Genomic DNA, 20,529 nt, shown 5'->3' with positions numbered 1-20,529 from the left:
TCTAATCTCACTTCCTCTTTTATTCCGGACAATCCTCCGAGGCGTCTGAAAAGAAGATGGCCTCGAGACCTTATATTGTAAAAATGTTTTTAGAGTGCTACCATTGGGTAGTTTCTCTTCATGGTTGTACTATATCATTATGATTTCCTCAAATTTACTTGATGTATTTATGTACAGTTGTAAATATCAATAAATTAAAAAAAAAATTATTTAAAAACTGCAAAAAATTCTAATAGTAAAATATTTTAGTATCATGCTTAGAAAACTAGTGATAATTAACATGATGCGTGTTTAATTAGTTATTAAATAAATTATTGATACTGATTAAATTGTGGTGTCATCTTAGCAACCTCGGGTCATCAGGGGTGGTCGTTGGATTTCGGCCGGGGCTATTTGACTTATATTTGTTGGTGACACGCCAGAATGAAAACTCGACCCTCTCACTATGATTGGTTCTCTGTAGGATACCTGGTTTTTTTTGTTTTGTTTTTTTTCAGAAATGATGAGGTAGAAAGTAAATAAAATTATGCAGTAGACTGAAACAACTTTTCCTGTTCTATCGTCTAATATGCAGTAGTCTTCAAAGTATTTTTTATGTTTTTATTAGTTTGTTATTTTAGGACCCCGTGCCCATCCATATATTTTTGTTTTGTTTCTTCTAATAGCGAAGTTAGAGTTATTATAGAAACGTCATTAGAGTGCTACCATTGGGTAGTTTCTCTACACGCCTGTATCACTCCATAATAACTTACATTGAATTTACTAAATATATAATTATGTACAGTTTTAAATTTCAATAAAGATATAAAAAAAGAGTTAGTATAGTAATTTGCGATTTGCTTTTTCTTCGAGATCTCACATGATTTACTCACTTTTGGTCTAGATAGTGGATTTTTAAATGTTTTAGACAGTCAAAGTAAAACCTATTCATAACATCTACTCAAAAAAGGTTATAAGAACTTTCATCCATTCATTCATAATGATCACTGTCAGAAGAGAAAGCCCTAGACTTAAAAATGACCCAAGTATACTAATTGTAAGTTAAGTAACCAAGATTACTATTCATTTTCCTCACTGTTCAAACAATAGTTACATTTTTGGAACCCTGTTTAATATAGATCAGTTATATTGTAACTTTTAAGCACCATTTCGATCGAGTATTATGTGATTTTCTTCATTATGTTAAACATTACATACACCGCCTTTATAGACAGGCATGCTTATGAATATCAGTAACTTGTTTTCACAACACAGTAACTTGTTCCTCCTGATTCTATTATAGATTAGAAATCTCATCTTCATTAACTACCTTAATTACTGGACTGAGCCTATAGCTGGTCAGGTTATTTTTAGCTCTAATACAAGTGTCAATAGTACTTTTCACTTTCCATAAATATTCTTGTCAATATAATTCTGAAACTTGGTTTTAAAATTTAAGCGTGATTTTATATTGTCGTAGTGACATGTGAACAAAAGATGCTTCGAGCATTTTTTTCATACAGGAATGGTTTATTTTATCTTCAAATGATCTGCCTATTCCCTCGTTGGGACATTCTTAGGTTTAAAAAGTGTCCAGAAAATTTACTTTTTACATTAGTTTACAACGTGACTGTGGCATAGGGTTATGTATTGTATAACTAAAAATGAAGAAAAAATATTAATGACAAAACTCGGCAGCTACAGTTGAAATTTGGAGTATTGTGTTGTTATTCAGTTTTAAATCCATTATATCTAAAAAAAAATAGTTTCTCATTACTGTTGATAAATGTAAGTTGTTTTTCGTTGCTTGGATGATTTACTCAATTGAGAGGTATTTATTTCAAAATTATTATAAACATTACCTTATGTAAAAAAAAAAATTAATATACCTTCTGAGGTTATTGGTACCTAAAAATGACTTTCCACTTACTAGAAAAAACAACATTTCATTATAACATAAGAATTAACCTTCATATTAGTATAATAATTTCGTCGTAAGAAAAAAAAGAAAAACAAATTATTTTCCTTTTCCATTTATAATATGCGATTACATCAGCGTATTAATTACTTTTTTATTGTTTTAAAATTGAGAAATTTTCCATCGATTTTTCCGTAAACGCTTTATAAATTAGTATTTCTACTAATCTAAGTGAATATGTTACATTAAACATTAAGAAAAGTTTTACCTATTTTAACTGGGAATTAAGATTGAATTTTAAGTGTAATAGAACTCTAAAGAAATTATTCGAAAAAAAATAACTTTTAGATGTAATGATTTTGTGAGAAGGAATAAGTGTGACTGATGCCCAAGAATGATTCGGTTATTTGAATCTGATCAATCAAAACAGAAAAAAATACCATTGTTTTCTGTACTTCATACTTCAGTTAAAAACAGAAGGAAAATTCAAAAATAAAATAAATGATTTCCTTTTCAGGCCAACAGTTCTTTGGCCTCTGATCCGTCTTCCAGTACGCTTCTTTAACTTTTCACTTTTTCTTTACTTTTCATTTCCTTTTAGTTCCTTTTCATCAATTGCGTTTTAGTCGTGACTTAGTGTATTAATATTCGATAGCAATTCCATGAACTTTCCTAAGTATCATGGCCTAAACTATGGACCCTCTCCCTAATTAGTTTGGCGTGCAGTCTGAAGAACTTTTATCTTATCCAAAACCTGACCTTGTTTTGTAAGTAATACCATTCATTAATTGGTAAGGCATTATTTTCCGTGAAATCTATCTAATTCCGTTCTGTTAGAATACTTTTATTTTATTACATTGGTTACATTGGTGCATATAATCATAAAAATATATTTTTTTCTATTTATTTATTAATTTAAGAAATTATTGCCAAAATTTCTTTTATACTTAATTTATTAAAGATAATACCAACAGCTGCGGTTTTGCTCAAACAAGGAATCGTAACATATCCCGATGGTAATTATTTAATATCAATATATACTAATAATCAATGTATACCATTTTGTCTATAAAATCAAGTAATTAAAAAATAATTGTAAAATTGAAAATGAGAGAGAATTATAAAACCTACTGCGGTGCGTGCATCACAACACATCACTTTTTTTAGTAGTAATTAATTTATAATCCTGTATTGCTTAAGAAAGTAAAAAATAAACAACTAAACAATAAAAATAGTTGATCCAATATATTCATTGAAAATAATTAATAAAAATTTGGCTGCTTTGTTTTTATAATAGTTCAGAAAACTAATAAAATAAAGTTTTTATCTATTTTGTAATGGGCCATTTTCTGTACATAGAAAGACAAGTATTTTCTTTTAGACTAGTATGTTAACATAAGATATGTCCGAAGAGGGGGGCTCTAATAGGAAATGAAACACGAGTCTTTTGGAATATCATGAATACATCCAACAGAAAATAAAAGTTAAAACCTACGTTTTACCGCTATCAAAGTAAAGCAGTTCCAAATTTTTCCTATAATTCTAATTCCTTTTATATTATCCTATAGTAATTTTCATAGTGTCTTATGCTTTCTATATATCTATATACATCTTATTTCCGTAAATAAGTAAAAATTTATCCGTTTTTATATTTTGATTAATTATCTTATCTTCTTCTTTCATGATTTATATTTATTTATTTGACAATAATTAAAGGTTCTTCGAAATCATTTCCATTTTAAAAATCAGAAATTTAAACCTGTTAGACTATTTCAAAGAGGATAAAACCGTGCTGATATTAGAAACTTTTTAATTGTAGATTAATATAATGAATTTAATTAAAGTCGTAAGAGCTGTTTTCGATATAACTCTAAAAACAAAATTATATAATCCTTAAAATTATGTTACGTCTAACCGCGTATAATGTGGTTTTAATTTAATTTGGGATTTACATTGCTTTAATTTATTTTATTATTGTTGCCAAAGGCTCGTGGTAGAATAGGCCTAATTATTCTTATTTCTGAACTCAGATTGTGTGAATTTGGCTCTTTTGTAAAATTTCTGATTAACTTGATGCTTATATCAATGTGAGAACTTTTACTATTTGAATTTTAAAAATCGTATACTTTTTGTTGATCTTCAAAGTCTCTTTCGTTCAAGTTTATTTTAATTTAAATCTTTTTTTTTTGTTGTTGTTAGGTCAATATTCACTGTCAACAAGCCGTATAATAGTAATTATTATTGTAAGATGGATAGATTTCTGAGGGGGGACCATTGCTTTTCGGTTTGTTGGTTTAGAAACTTGTTAACTGCGTGGTCTAAGAAAAAGAAAATTGCCGCCCTTGAAAGTGGGTGTTAAGTGGTTTAACTCAAACTTAATTTCAGTTTTTGGTTGGATGCTTTTTTTTCCAGTAGAGAAGCAATTTTCCGCTCGAAAAATATTTATTTTGTTAGGAATCTAGGTTAGGTACTGCTTTATGGCAATTTATGGGACGACTCCTTCACAATCTGGTCTGCTTTCTTTTTCTTATACATCATTAGAACTGTAAGATGGCTATTTTATAAAACTATATTTTATATTTCGAAATTCCTGCCATTAAGATTTTCTTTGTATTTTGTATGATTTCAAATATTATTATTTTTTAATTGTTTATTGTAATTTACAACTGTACGAAAAATACAATAAGTAAATATGAGGAATGTTTAAAATACTCAATAATATTGGGCAGGAACCACCCAATGGTGGTACTTGAATCTTTAATTTAAATTAGAAGGTCTCGAGGGCATCTTCTTATCAGACGCCTCGGAGAATTATCGGGAATTTTTAAGGATGCGGGATTAAGAAATAATGGGTTTGAATGCGTAATGCGTTTATAGATGTAAGGCGTGCTTCTTAATTATATAAAGGGTGTTGTACTGTTGTTAATTCAACCTTTTTTGCATAATTAATTTTTTTGTTACTAATCTTTGTTTTCTGTATTTTATTACATTTTAATCCACTTCGAAAATCCACTTAGCATGAAAGAACAAAAATAAAATTGTGGTAGTCTTGAGACTGGCCGACAAAGGTGAAACAACTCGAAATGAAATAATGTATTACAATTTTACTAATGATGATTATGTGTTCCCTCCTATAGCTTAAAGTAGCAAATATTGGTTCCAAATTAATAATATTTATTAGAATAGTCTGCTATTTCTTAAGTCAATTCTAGCTGGACAATTTTTTTTTGGTGGCTTAGAAGTGAAATATTTTTCATGATTTTCTTCTTCTGGAATTTGGTTTTCCAGTCTAAAATGTTAAAAAGTTGAAACTTCTAAGAATTCATTAATATCATAAAAGTCTGCTTATAAAATGTAAAATTAGTATTCCATAACATTAAAAACTTTTTTTTTTATTATCAAATATCTCAAACTTTTAATTTTCGACTTATGTATTTCATTTGTAAAACAACCATACGAGATTACATAATCAGGCCGACAGTGCCAGGATTGTTAATCTTTTACAATATAAAAAATGTTCTGCTTGAACTTACCTGTGTTCCTCCCTCCTTCCTCCGCCACTTCCGTTTCATCTCGCGTCACAAAAATAATTTACTCCGTATAACTTTTTTTTCTTGAGGTGCAGACGGGCGCTAAAGAAGATTCACTTCATTAGCCATTATACTTTAGTCCTATTGATTTGGGAATTGTGTATTGAGTGAGGTTGTTCGAAAAATCAGACAAGTATCAATGTATCCAAAATTTCGTATCATTATGTGATCTGCAATAATGTCTCTAAATTGTGAAAAAATATATAATTATTTCTATAATTACTGTTCTGTAAATGCAGGCTGAAAATTATCTATTACATTTCGGGACGCAAATTGCCCCAATCCAACCTGCTTTTTAATAAGTAGTGCTAATTGTCGAATTAGTGCTGTTTTAGTTGTTGCAATCTTTGTACCATTATGTATACAAATCACTCCTTGGTACGCAATATACCATTTAGTAGATATTCATTAGGATCCGCTTTTGAAAGAAATTAGATTTGCAAAAATGATCAAGGAGGTATTAATAAATTATAGGCAAAAACACATGTTCTTTTAGGAAAGTATGGACGTGTTGTAATCATCCAAGTGGAACCGTAATCAGTTAGTAATGGCTACTTTCTGCCTTAACCATCTGCAAAAACCGTAGTAAATGAATCCAGTTATGATTTAGGTTTTCCTTTTGTAATTTCGCCTGATTCCGGTTGCCCCCAGCTGGCATAACTCCAGAAAGTTTCTGGCCAAGCCGCTCCAGGACCTGGTTGTATCGTCCAAAAAAAAAAAATCCGACACCGTTCTCGCCTCCATTTGGTATTTAAAAATCATTGAAAAGTTTTTAAGGCCGTTCTTAGTTATTCTACCACTTTCAATTTTGTATTACTCCCCCTCAGTACACTAAGAAATCCTAACGTCACAAAGGGTGGCCCCCCTATAAAGGGTGTTGTCCTGGATGTTATAGTTGGAAATATAGATGTTCTTATTAAATATTATTCACATCAGAAGGTCGTTTTTATTTTTTGTGAAAACTCCTACATATTAATATCTAATAATAATGAGAATATTATTTTATACTATTAATATTTTATATTAATATAAAATAAAAACATGGAAAGAATCTGTGCTATAATATAACAATAGTAGTAAAAGAGAGGCTTTAAAGAGACGTAAGTTAAGGGTCCAGCCAGTTCTGCGTGATAGTGAAATCAAAATACTTTCAAGTAGTTTTTATTTTTCAAAATTTCAATTTAACTAATTATTAGTCAAAGAAAAAAATATCCACACTTAAACAAAGGTTTTTATATTATCAAATAGTAAATTTATATCAGATGGTTGATCCTAAAGATGGGGAAAGATCCCTAAAAATGAGTGAAGTATAAATGTTAATAGGAAGATTTTTTTACAAAAATAACTAATACAATAAGCAAATTTACTATTTAATGATACAAGATTACTAACTGAAATGACTTAGTTATTTCGTTAGTAAAGTAAGTAATCCATTTATTTTGTTTGATGAATCAGTTCTTTAGCGATGTTCTGTTGCAATATCATTTTCTTATATGGACCAAACAAGGACTCCTTATGATTATCAATTTCCCATTTATGCTTTGTTTTATTTTTTATAAGTTTCAACCCATGTTTGTTTATGTTCACCGTTCATTTAATTTCTCTTTTTTGTTTTCCGTCTTTTACTTTCAACAGTAGTAATTCACTAATGACATCTCTCCAGTTTCTGAACTATTCTTTGCCTCTTTGACCTTATCTTCCGACTTCCTCCCTGTAAGCAACACCTCTATTAATTCTGGCAAACCCAAGGTTTAAACTGCGAGAAACCTATCGTATTTCTCTGGAGTAATATGCTATTAATTTGAATTTGCTCTCGGAAACCAATATGAGTGAGGTTTCCTGTGACTATTATCCGAGAATACACTCCCACAATTTCAAACTCTCATTGTCATTCAATGTAATATAAGAGCGTGTTTGTGTTGTTACCGCCGTTATAACGACGATAAGTTGTAGAATCTCTTTGTAGATAGAAGGATCTTGAAAAATCGATCTTTGGAACAAAGTGACTAACTTCGAAAGTGAGATACTGCTCTGTTGGAGTTGGGTTCCGACATAGCTCCTATGATTCTATCCTTTGTTTTATTTCCTTGTTGAGGTTGAATTATTCCGCCCTCTAGCTCTCAGCTGTTTATCTTGATTCCTGTTTACCGACGTTCGCCGAGGTCGGTTAGGAGTCGACAGGTGAAAAAGTATCAAGGCTTCTTGAATAATACATCTGTATATCTTTCCTTCTGTTTTGCTCAGGAGTCCTAATGCCTCCGTGGAGAATCCTTTCAGTACATATTTCCTCAGTCATTTTTAAATCGTGTCGGGGTTTTGAATCAGCTTATTTATTCATCAGGGACACACACCAAGTTAACCTATTTCTAATGATTTTGCTTTGTTTATAAATGGGTAAAGTTGTAATATATCACGTTTTCAGGCATTAATTTCTCCGTTATCTTTTTAATGGGGACCGTAGGAGAGATTATTAAAGCAATTTATAAATTATGGTTGTATTAGAAACTCGATACTGTCAATTACACCAGATACAGAGATAATTGAGAACAAACAAGATATGGTTTGATTTAGTATGTAACAAGGATGTGCTTGTATTTTGAGTGAAGTGTTTCATCATGGGATTGATGTTTAAATTTTAATGCCATCTAATATAGGCCTAATATTGAGACTATAAAACATAAAATAAAATATAATATTAAAAATATTGGTTTCTCAAAAGAATTAAGTGCTGCAAATACGACCTGAAATATCATTATAGGATCTTTGAACTTCAATAATTTCTCAGTATAAAACTAGATTTAGCATTAAAAAATTTGAACATTTTTATTCTAAATGCTCTAAATGTTTTTTTTAATTCCAACTCACTTCCAAATTTTATGTTTGGCCATTCTAAAAGAGAAAATCAGAAATTGCCTTTTACAAACGTAAAAACCCAAGTATATTGCCAATATAGTATATGTCAAGATTGAGGTATTACAGAGCAAATGCAAACAAAGTCCACCATAAAACCAAAATATTGGTGTATATTTAACTTCCTTTCTGATTTAAATAAGAAAAACTTCGTTAACACAGTAATGAAGATATAAACTTCTTTTTTTCGATTTATAAGATGTAGGATGGAAAGAAAAAAAGGTAAAGTTCTTCTCAATTGCCTTCTTTTCTCGTACGACATGCGGACCAAAACGGTTTCTTCATTTACACCACTCGACTGTACTCTGAACAAACCGATGTGAAGCACTTTATCCTAAGTATGGTTAATTTTCAGTGAAGCATTTTTTTTTTAATTGTTAAGTAGTTTTTACAGAATCGCAGGCCGTTTTAAAAAATAAGGCAACGATTTTGTTATATTTTTAACAAATCAATTTTATGTTAGTCGAGAAACCGAAAACTTTATCTTCGACTAATTGTAATAGGTCCTCCTACTTGGCAATTTGGAAAACGAAATGTAAATTATAATATTACCAATGGCTTACTTTATAAAAAAATTAATTTAAAATTTGTGATTTTCCTAAAGGGTGATAACATTCAATTTATTTTTTCTTAATGCTAGTGGAAATGTACTTAGTACCACTGTAAAGTAAGCCATCAATAAATTCTTTTTAGATGGAATATAAATAATAAATACGTACGAGACAATAAAAAGTAAATTATTTTGATTAAATTGCAGCAATATATATCCAGCGTTGACAACCTGACTCAGCCGATAGACAAGATACAGAGCGAGTACTAATTAGGAAAGGCAGTCATTATCTCTAGTGATGACAGGGCAGAGGAGCGGGACTAATGGAGTCTAACAGCGGTCATCAACCCGTTAATTCTCTCTATAATAATTTAAATACATTATGAATAGTAGATATATACAATCTTATTATATTTCAAATCATTATGATAATTATTACTATTCTAAATTATATTTTTCGAGTAAAAAAAAAAATTGTATAGACTTTTTTTGGTCATTCAAAATACGATTTAAGTTCGTAGAAACCTTTTTCTAGTTAAAATCGTATTTATTTCATGCTCACTGAAGTTCTGAATAGAAATGAAAATTTATTCTTGAGAGGAATTTCGTATTGCAACAATAATTTTGAACATTTGGCTTTTATGTCGCGTAGGTACTCAAGATGTTCGCACTGATTATATTATCTCAAGAATAGAAAAAAATAAATCCTCTCTCATTACTTTAAACATTTATCATAACGAAACGTTTCAAGCTTAGCATCTTCAGTTTGCAATGATATACAATGCACATTTAATCTTAAAGAACTATTTTAACGTATAAATTAGTTTTTGCTCAGAACGTAGATACAAATTCTATTACGCATATGTACATTTTTCGGTTTAAAAAAAAAAAAATTAATTTCATTATAGGAACTAGAAAATGAAACGTCGTAGCCGTAAATTAAAACCAACGACGGGGGAAGGAAGGGCATTGCAAAACCTGAATTGAAAAAAAAAAATCGATTATAGGAAAATTCAAAATAAACTCAATATTATCGTGGTTAGGAATATTCGGGCCAACTATAGCCGAGGGAATTATGGCTTCTTACCTTAGCGAACTCGTTAATTTCTCTTAAAGACAGCCTGCCAACTCCTCCAGGGTCGACTTTTATTTCTTGGCGGTCCCACGAAATGAAAACTTGACACCTCCCCCATCCTGGCTAGAATGGAGTGTTAACCAGTAGATAAACCCTCCTCTCTAGGTTATTTGTGGTATTTCTGTTGGTAATCATAATCCGTGCAAACGATACAAATTCTTCCCTTCTTCATTCGTATAGCTCTGATATGATGTCTAATACACACTGTCACCCACCATACTGCGTTATTTCCTGTCAACTAAAGTTTTGTGTTTATTGATCATTTTTTTAGATAGAGTAAAAAAGACATTCAAGTAATTTTTTATAAAAGAGGAATTTGACTAGTATTAAATATATTGAATTTTCATAAATAGATACTTAATAATCGGATAGTGACGTCATCTGGATTTCTACCTTAGGGCGTATTCGATCCTCTACTGATCATAAAGTCCTCGGGGAAAAATAAGTCTTAGAAATGCAAGAAAATGTATACAAATATTGCGGATTATGGAAAATTTGCAAATTAATAAAAAAGAAAGGAAAATAACATTTCTTAGCTTAGTATAGTTTTACTGTCTCAGGTTAACCTTTCTGTGTCTGGCTTCTTCCTCGATGTTGGAATTGTATTAAACCTTTGGCTCCCGGCGGGTACCAGGAGATTAAAACTTTTGCTAAGTTGGACAAGAGCTCTCTTCTACCTCTAGTGGACGTGTCCTCTGGAAAATCCCCTTGATTATTTACCAACTTCGGCTTTTAGAGTCACTTTGAGTTTGGCTTCTTGGCAGGCTATAATGGCCGTATATCTTTGTCTTCATTCATTTCACTTGTCATTTTTGTTTTTAATGAAGAGAGGATATTAAAAGGAAGATACTTAAAATTTTGAATACAATTTGGCCATTTTTGTTGGGACTTTTACTGGTTACAGCAGGCAATTCTACAGAGTACTTCTCTGGAACTTATTCTTGAAATTGGTTTTTGAACGCCTATAGATATCTCTTTTCTTCAGTATAGTTTAAAAAATAATTATATTTTATGAACTGTTATTAATTTTTTCTTAAAGTCATATTCTTGTGTCCTAATATTCTTATTACGAAAGAGTTTTTAATTATTTTCTTTATTTTTATTTTTTTTTTTACAAAAACGTTGATTTAATGTGTATGAGCTAATATTAGAACCCTCAGAAAATTTCTGCTTGAGTATAAACATTTTATAAAACTGAAGCAAAATGTACTATATATTGCTTATGTACTATATATTGTGTTTTATATTTAGTCATCAATTAAATTAACATCGTGTAACTTTGTTTTGTTTTTTCGTTTTAAGTTCATGAAAATTAATATTTTTTTCTCTATTTTTGCTATAACGTCACAACCTATTGACTTGAACCTACCATATTCGAATCTTTGGAATGCTTTTGTCGATGGACTAATACATAGATCAAGAAATTTTCCTTTCGAAATAGTTAATCTTCTCGAATATAGTTCGAGAGGAGATTATTGGTGGCTAGGCCAGGCCGTTCCTCCGATATATTGACTAGGCCTCTCGTATCTTTTTCTGCTATTTGGGTCACAACAGTTGGAAAAATTCCTAAGTCGTTTGTCGCCGAATCTGCAGCGGTGCCGGTTCGAATCCGACCTAGTAGTAAGGATTGATATTGCCTTTTATGTTATGGCAGCTCCAGAGGATGACAACCGGACTCTCCCACAGTAGTTAGCATAGGTTGGTTACCTGTGGATAAGGTTCCATATGTCAGAAATGGTCAGGTTGGAACTAAACGAAAGAGAAAGGTGGAGAAATGTCTGCCGCTGGATAGGATACGTTAAGTTGCCGCTGCCAGCCGATAAGGGTCAGGCATATTTCTTTGCAGGCTCTTGAGAGGCTTCGAGTGTCATTCTAATATAAACTTTACTAACTACCCCGGATCCCAGGGAATTTAAGTTTTGGTAGTTTAAAAGTTTTTACCATCAAGTATAAAAAACCCTTAATTTTTACTTGGATGATCGGTTAAACTCTGAAGATGGTTTAACCGATGGTAAAGGAAAGCTGCTTTTAATTTATCTACTGCAGTTTCATTACTATTAATTATTAAATAAACTAAATTAATTAATTTAAATTTTCAAAAATCTAAATTAATTTAATTTATTTAAAGTATTATATAAAGTTTGACTTTCTCTGGCTTATATGTCCAAGTTTTGAAGGTTAAGCTTAAGTTTTTTTTAAAATCTTCTTTTCCTTATTTTTTATTAAATAATACTATTATAATGAATTTGAGTTTTCCAAAATATCAATTTTTTCTTCGTACCTACCCTCCTGACTAAATAGGTTATTGAATGTATAAAAATATCAATTAATTCAAATTTAAAATATTAGTTTCGTATAAAATTTGTACTAATGGGGAGTATTATGATCATAAAAAAATTTTAATCTTAGTGTTGAAGGTACGTATATGCCTCAGATATTACAGATGAATTCACACATTTATTTTAGCTTTTATTTATACTTGGCTTTTCGTTGAACTACTGTTAAATTGTGAAAAATGTTTGGGGGAAGCCATTTTTACTTTAAAGTCATGGCTGCTTCAAATTGGCCTACGAATGGTTGAATTAAAGGAGTTTAAAAAAAGTAAATACACAAAACCAGAATTGGAACTCTTCTTTTCTTTTTAGAACTAATATTGGACTTGTAGAGTGCACTTGAATTAATTAAAGCGATATAATTGTTAATTACCAAACGGAAAAGAAACGATAATTGGTAGGAATCGCAAGCAATCTTAATGTTAACTATCCCGGTAACAAGAGATGGGATCTTGTTCCGTACTGATATTGCTAATGGTTTTGTAACGACTGGTCTCCTCATTAAGACTACCGTACCTGAGGATTGTAATGTCTAAGGATCTCCTCTCCTTAAATTTTAATACTAATTCGTTAGTTATGATCTTGTTTTATAATAGTTAGTATTTCTTTCTTTTTTTCTGTTATTATATTACAGATCAACCACTGTCGCTTAACCATTTTTCAAGAAAGGATCTGGATTATGAAGGATATCTTGTATATTAATTTGAATATATTTTACACTGTATATCTTTTAAGCTACACGAACTAAATTCCATTTCAATTTATAAAAAAATTAACGATTAACTTATTTCCAATGTTTTAATTTTGATGATAATCAAAACATTTGAACCCTATAACTATAACATTTGAAGCCTATCTCCACCCCTAATTTTCATTTAGTTATTTTATTCTCAAATAAGAGTATTTTTGATTTAATTAAATCATACTTTGACACCACAGACTAGAAAATAATGGTAAAACATTTGTATTTAGATATGGAGTGCTAGGTTTCATTTATAAATTTCTTAGAAATAAATTAATGAACCGCTCCCACTTACCTTAATGCCTGATATTGAGAGAAGAAGGTTTTAGACATGTGTTTTAGTATTAATTAACAGATAGTTATTGACTGTTATTCAGATTGTTGTAGATTTAACAGGTCCCTTGTTTTTCTTAGGTTCAAATCAAACAACAAAATAGTTGTGGGTGGTAAATAACCTCTATGAACCGGCTTATTGGAATCATGTTATCAGGACAAAATCTCCCGTTATTTTAAAAACGCTAAATTTTATTTTATTTCATCGCATTTTGGCATAATAAAATAAAGTTTACTAATTTAAAACTATAGTAACTAACACTAAAATAATACTATTTAGTGCATTATACTTTATGAAAACAATTAATCAATTTTTTTTTGTAAACGGTATTCCAGTATCGTTATTTGAAAATAATTTAATAAAGAATTACTTGTTACAACGAGGCGAAAATAAATTAGGAAATTCGTTGGAAGGTTTCGATTTTCTTTTCTCTAGTACATTGGAAAATGCTGTCTTAATATTTTTGGTTAATAAGTTCAATTACGTAAATTAAATTAAAATAAACCTTCATCTATCTCTAGATTAAATTATTTCATATTATAATTATAAAGATTTTTTTTTTCTTTTTTTGTAGTAAACACTACCCTGTATTTTAAAATTCCTTTTCCTCATAAAACTGAAATATAAATCAAATTCAACATTAATTTTATGTTACGACCGTTTTTCAGTTATTTATTTTTTAAATTTTCGTTCATCTGTTGCCTTATTGTTCAAAAACCTAAATATTAAATAGATAAGATTCCAACTACCTCTGGTAGTATAATATCATGTAAACAAATTATTTTTAAAATTCTTGCACTATGTGTCTTTTTTTTCTGTAATGTTGATGTAAGTATGTTTAGTTTAGATAGTGAGTAAACAAAAAAAAAAATTGTTTTGAAACGTGTTTGAGAAGTGAGACAATGGCAGGCTAAGGTTATACAATAAGAATCAAACATTTTTATTTCAAGAATTTTCCATTTATATATCCTCTAGTGCTGGGTGGCCAATCCTAGGCCCTGTAAGTTTTTCTGGTCCGCGAGATTCATCACACTTTTACAAAGTATATGTATTATATAATGGCCATAGTGGGTAAAAACTAATCTGGATTATCTCTATAGGAAGTCTGGTGAGTCAATTCATTTAAAATTCTTTGAGGTTAATGACTTCCATTTTGAATGAAATATTTATTAATTATTCATAACATTGTACAACGTTTCGGGACCACTGTGCCATATTCATGCACTTTAAAACCTCATGATTTCATATGGGAAAGTAAAAACAAATGTATTAAAAAAAAAAGAAACATTATTTTTACATCCGTATATTCGAATATTAACTTTGACTTTAAAATTCTTATTCTTATATTCTTATCTTGAGAATAAAATATTCTTGTGAATATATGTCAGATATTTCCTGTTTTATTTATTAGTTTAGAGTAAGAACTCATTGTGTAAGAAGTAAAAACTCATTATGTTAGGAATAATAACTCATTATGTAAAGAGTAAAAACTCATTATGTAAGGTGTAATAACTCATTATTTTTCAACCTTCCAATGTAAATTTGTAATAATTTTATTCCCCATAAAATTGAACCATTTTTTCAAATTTTATTTTATTAATATGCATCTCACATTAATTACAAATAAAAGTTTTATTAGTTTACCTCTGAATTCACGGAAATCAATAGTATTATTTTTTTTATTTTTCAACTAAAAGTGGTAAAACCTTCATTAAAAAAAAAAAGCTTAACCTTGATTTTGATCAAAGTAAATTTTACAAAAAAAAAAAAAAGTCAGTCAATTGCCTTTTTTTAAAAATTAAGGTTCACTTCTGAAATAATGGCAAGTTAAATGTCGACTTCCGTGTTTTTATGTAAAATTTTCTTAAAATTAGTTTAAAATATTCTACTTGTGAAAGTGATCTGTATATTATCTACTTGATATAGGTTTGAATGAAAACTTTTTTTTTTTTAGTCCAAGCAATTATGATAAGATGTCACCTTTTGATTTATTTCTATCCTAACATTGCATTTCTTTATTTATTTTGTTATTATAATTTTTTCTGAATAAATGTTTCCTATTTTCATGATGGCTTACTTATGCAATGCATTTCCATTATGTTTATTTGCTAAATCATTAGCTTTATGCCGTGCATTTGCATATCAGGCTAAGTATTATTTAATGATCCTCTTTTCCTTTGTTGTTTTTATTAAGTTGATCATTTCAGTTCTGAGTATCTGAATCATTTATTTATTAAAAATAGTGTTATTCAGTGAATGAATTGAATTATGTAAAAAATTAGTTTAATAAACTGCGATTCTGAATATAAATTATGGAATAACAGTATTTGAATTGACATTGTCATGGTTTTAGCTGTGGTACATTATTTATACCTTGTAACTTGGTACCAATTTAAATTAAAATACTAATCCATGCTTTATTAATTAATAATATATTAATTAGTATAGTATTCATGGATCTTTAATGAATAACAAAACTTTAATTGGAAGCATGACCCATAATTATGAATTTGCAGAGTTTGTCCACTGCATTGTTATTGAGCTGAATTTTGAATTTATTCTCATATAACAATAGCTTTTTAAAGTCGTTTAATTTCTGCCCATACAATTTAATTTTAATTAATCCATACAATAATAACTAAGCTATACAGTTTAGATTTAGTCGATGTCCTGTTCAATTAAGTAATATCAAACAGTCAACATATAATTATATACATCTAATAACCCTGGTAGTCGCAGTGGCGTTAAGGAAGGGGAAATCAAAACATAAAAATAAGAAATATATATGCAGTTATAAGAATAATCTTAATTATATAGTATGTTCTACTGGTTGGAATAGGTAAACTAAACCAGGAACTGTACCAGTTTAAAACCTATATTTTTTGTATTTACCCTCTCTTATTTAAATAAATAATACTAAAAATTAAGTTTATATATGTACTCAATTTTTTTTCTTAGATACCATGTTATTTTTTGAGAATTCAATTTTATGTTCAAAAATAGATTTTAAAAATTATAATAAAATGACGTAAATGGTGAGAACTATTTCTCTATACGCGACTGCTAAGTTTTATTTGTCTCTTTTTCTCTTATTTGGTATAAGGTTTTTTTTTTTTTTTAACTATGTATAATTATATTTTGAAATAATGGTCTCTTTGTTGTTATCGTCCTTAAAGGATTCACGTGTATGTATGCATATTGAGCATCAAAATTTATAGGAGCAGTCAATCAACCGATCGTTGATTGATCAAAAGGATGTGTGGGAAAAAAAAAGAGAAAAAATATTTATGAAAAGACGGTCCTTTTCATAAATATTTTTTCTCTTCCTTTTTTTTTACATATAACGAACCCTGAAATATGTTCCCATAATACGTAATTTATAGCGAATTGCACTAATGTTCTCCAAAGATTATCTCCAGTCGCGGTGTGGTCCCATTGGTCTTAAGTTCTTCCAAAACTTCTCTCCCACTCTTTGTCTCTGACTGAAGGAACTTTCTACTCAAGTCCTCTTTTGTCTTTATGGAGTAATAACCTCTTAATCTTTGGATGGCATTAATATGTTAATTTACCTCCCTGATAAAAGTTTGTTCTTAAAAAAAGGGATTCCTTCTTGAAAATTCTGAATTAAAAAATCCACATTTTTTCAGAAGAGTAAACCCTAACTCTAATGATATTAGTTGTGTAGTGATCGATTATTGTTTTAAAAATAATTTTATAATCGTCCTTATGTTACTACATTTTCAATAAGTTACCATTATAAATATATTTGCCTTTTAAAGTTGGCTTAAAGAAAAATTATTATTAGTACTATTAAATTATTTTTATTAAATGAGCTGAAATGTTATCACTACCATTATTGTTATCAAAATGTTCGTTTCACTTTTGGTAATATTATTTTGATGCCTTATCTTTATAACAGTCGATAAATGTTAAATATTATTAATGATAAAGATTTTGGGATCGGCTTTTATTTCTATAGATTTCCTTATACTATTTTTGTTTTTAATGAAATTCTGTATCACTCTTTGTAATTTTTAAAAACGACAAGAACGATATTAAAAAAAAAATGAAAAATAATACAAAAGAATTATTATTACAACAGTGAATTTTCTCAATTTAAGCATATTTTCTCGAGTCTTCATTGACATTAAATTAATTATTTACATTAAATATTTATTTTTTACAATCAAGCAAGGGTTAGATAAGCTTTACTTATTAAACTATTGACATTCTTTTCTATCACTCCATTTATCGATTCTCAGAGTATTTTGGAGATTTGAATGTACCAATGGTACCATCCATATCCCTGTACGAAGAACAGCTTTAAGGTTTTTAGAATATTTGTTTAAATTGAATGATATGTTAATTGTAACTGTTACTAACATTTTCCGAGCTAGTCTTGGAAAATGATAAAAAAAACTTGTTAACAAAGTTATACCATGTAAATCTTAAGAACCGAATGATTCGTTTCATCTTAAAATTAGATGCCTACATTTTGTTTATAATTAAACCTTAGTCAAATTATTTTTAACTAAACTATTTGGCAAACAAATAAAATAAAAACAAAAATTGAGTTCCCAATTACTGTACATTCAGATTAAAAACGACGAATGTCTAGCAATGGAACTTATTGATATTGGTATGTCAGAAACTAAAATATCAATCAAATTTTACTATTGATATTTTAACCTTTTTTTCGGAAGTGGGAGATTTTAAGCCGAATTTTTAACCCCGAGAATTTTGGGTAAATTGGATAAAGTTAAGCATATTTCATGTTTTTGGTCATTCTTTATTACTTGATATAATTCATTCGTGGAATTTGAAATCATATTTGTTCAAACATTCCGACAATTTATAGCGAAATTTTAATCTTTGTTCTCGTTTAATTGATCATATACCTCCTGGACCTACCTAACCGTTCTGCGGCCGACAGCAAAATAATTGAACGTCAAATATATCCAATCCTTCCAAACCAACACTAAATCCCTATACTCCATATTATGTTGTTAACACCCCCTCTCATCTTTTCATATTTTCATACCTTCGATATTTTCAAGATTCCATCAGAACCTGTTCAACCATAGTAACTCTATCAATCCATCACTATTATGTTCAACTATCGTTTAATTTTCTTGGGAGGGGTAGAGAAGGGGTTTATGTGAAAATGCCCATAAAACCATTTGTAAAATTTTTACTTAAATTCAAAATGCTTTTTTTATCATAAATGCAGTTTTTATCAGAATAGAATCGATGTTGTTCTCTTTTAAAACTTCATATTGGAAAATACTTCGGTTGTTTACGGATTTTCTTAGGCACTCAGTACTATGTAGTTTAATTTCGCAATTCCAAATCTCCCTCGATTTCTTTTAGAATTATTCTCTATGGATATCCATGATACATGAAGCGAATGTAATTGGATCTATAACCAGAGCCGTTACTGGAAAGTGATGAATGGCAGGTGTTGCTCGCTGCTTGCAATTCAGTGCCTGATTGATAGCTTTGTATTGCAAGGTGTCTGTCTGTTAATATCCCCTCGGCCTTGTTTGCTGCTCTCATTTTATCTCGTTAGTCATTTTTCAAATTCGACTGGTTTCTAAATTATTTCAGGGTTAATGATTCAACACTTTATTTCTTCTTAAATTTTTAACAAACTTGTATCGGTATGATAAACAAATAGTACTTTGTGAAAAAACTCTTTACTTCGGACTTTGTTTACTGCTGTTTTGGTTAATGTATACTAGGGCAAAAAAATTGACAATTTTTAAAAAAATAAAATTGTTATTTTCCTAGTGTGTCCCTATCATATGATAATTTTAGGTCTTGCTCAAACCAGATAATTTCCTGATTTTATATTTTATTTCTTATACTATTGAGTTTCCATAATTACGTATGTTTTCTTATAATATAATTTCTACTAAAGCATTTTCCTAAAAAATAATATGTATAAGATGTGATGGAGGACTTCGGCCTCGAACTCAAACCAAAGAAAATTCTAGACGGTAGTTTTCCAGCCGTGGAACCATAGACAGTTGCTGTCCAACTCACACATCTCCTAAAAGTTTCTTCACCACACAGAAGTAGATGGTAAATAAGCCTGAAAACCTTGTGACATTTTTCTTTTGGTCCCCTTTAGAAACTATCCAACGCAGAAGTCCCGAGAAAGTTTAGTGTCCACATTTCTAGGCCTTTGGATCATTTTTACTTGATAGGTTGAAGTCACATTTCTTATAAAAACTGACCAGTAGGTTTCAAAGCTGTTAAAAATCATAAATATTTCCTTCCAATTGTGACTAATTACAATATATTAGTTAATATTTTTAATGAGGTAACACACGTTTGAGTATGATTTTTTATTATTTATTGAAAATTAATATCCATTATTTTTTATCCTTTAGATTTGGATATTTAATAATTAAAAATGTGTGTATATTTAAGATTGGTTAATGTTTAATGTATACTTCATGAAGTTAAATTATTAGTGTCGAAAAATATCATTTGATTTCTTGTATTGAATATTCCCACATACGGTAGGTGAAGAAATGTGATGTAGTTCATTTTTCATATTCAGAAAAACTTAGCACCATGTCCTTTGAAAATGTTTCTTAAATACTCTAATCATCCTAAGAGAAATCCTAGAAGTAATAAAGTAATGGAGGCTTTTCATAGTATATAGCACTAAGTAATAAATTGAGTCAATAGTTAAGATTTAAATATTAATATTACTTTTCATGTACGTTTGTTGAATAATAGGTATTTCATATTTATTTGAAATACCGAAATTCTCAATTTTCATGGTTTGGCATATTCTTCAGTTTTTGTATTGTTATAACTATTCCATATTTTTTCAACAATAGTTTTCCCAGAGTATATCAGTCTTGTAGATATATTTTTAACTTTTAAATTGTAAGGTGTATGTGCATAATGCATTTAGTAAAATGTTTTATCTTAAAAAATTGAATGTTATAGAATTCATAAAAAATCTTTGAGTTAATGTTAAAACATAAGAAGAGGCCTACTGTTGCACAATATTTACGTCTT

The 20,529-nt window shown here is 29.2% G+C and overlaps 1 protein-coding gene across 14 annotated transcripts in view; it reads left to right on the top strand.

Annotated features, from left to right (window-relative positions):
- CadN (Cadherin-N) overlaps positions 1 to 20,529 on the top strand; it is a gene marked incomplete at its 5' end in the record, with an annotated part of 700,644 nt that overhangs the window by 487,922 nt on the left and 192,193 nt on the right.

Source organism: Halyomorpha halys, unplaced genomic scaffold (assembly GCF_000696795.3).
Source record: "Halyomorpha halys isolate HHAL.00 unplaced genomic scaffold, Hhal_1.1 Scaffold212.1, whole genome shotgun sequence".
Taxonomy (NCBI): domain Eukaryota; kingdom Metazoa; phylum Arthropoda; class Insecta; order Hemiptera; family Pentatomidae; genus Halyomorpha; species Halyomorpha halys.
The sequence above is the reverse complement of the archived record's forward strand: the minus strand, read 5'-3'. Positions and strand labels throughout refer to the sequence as shown.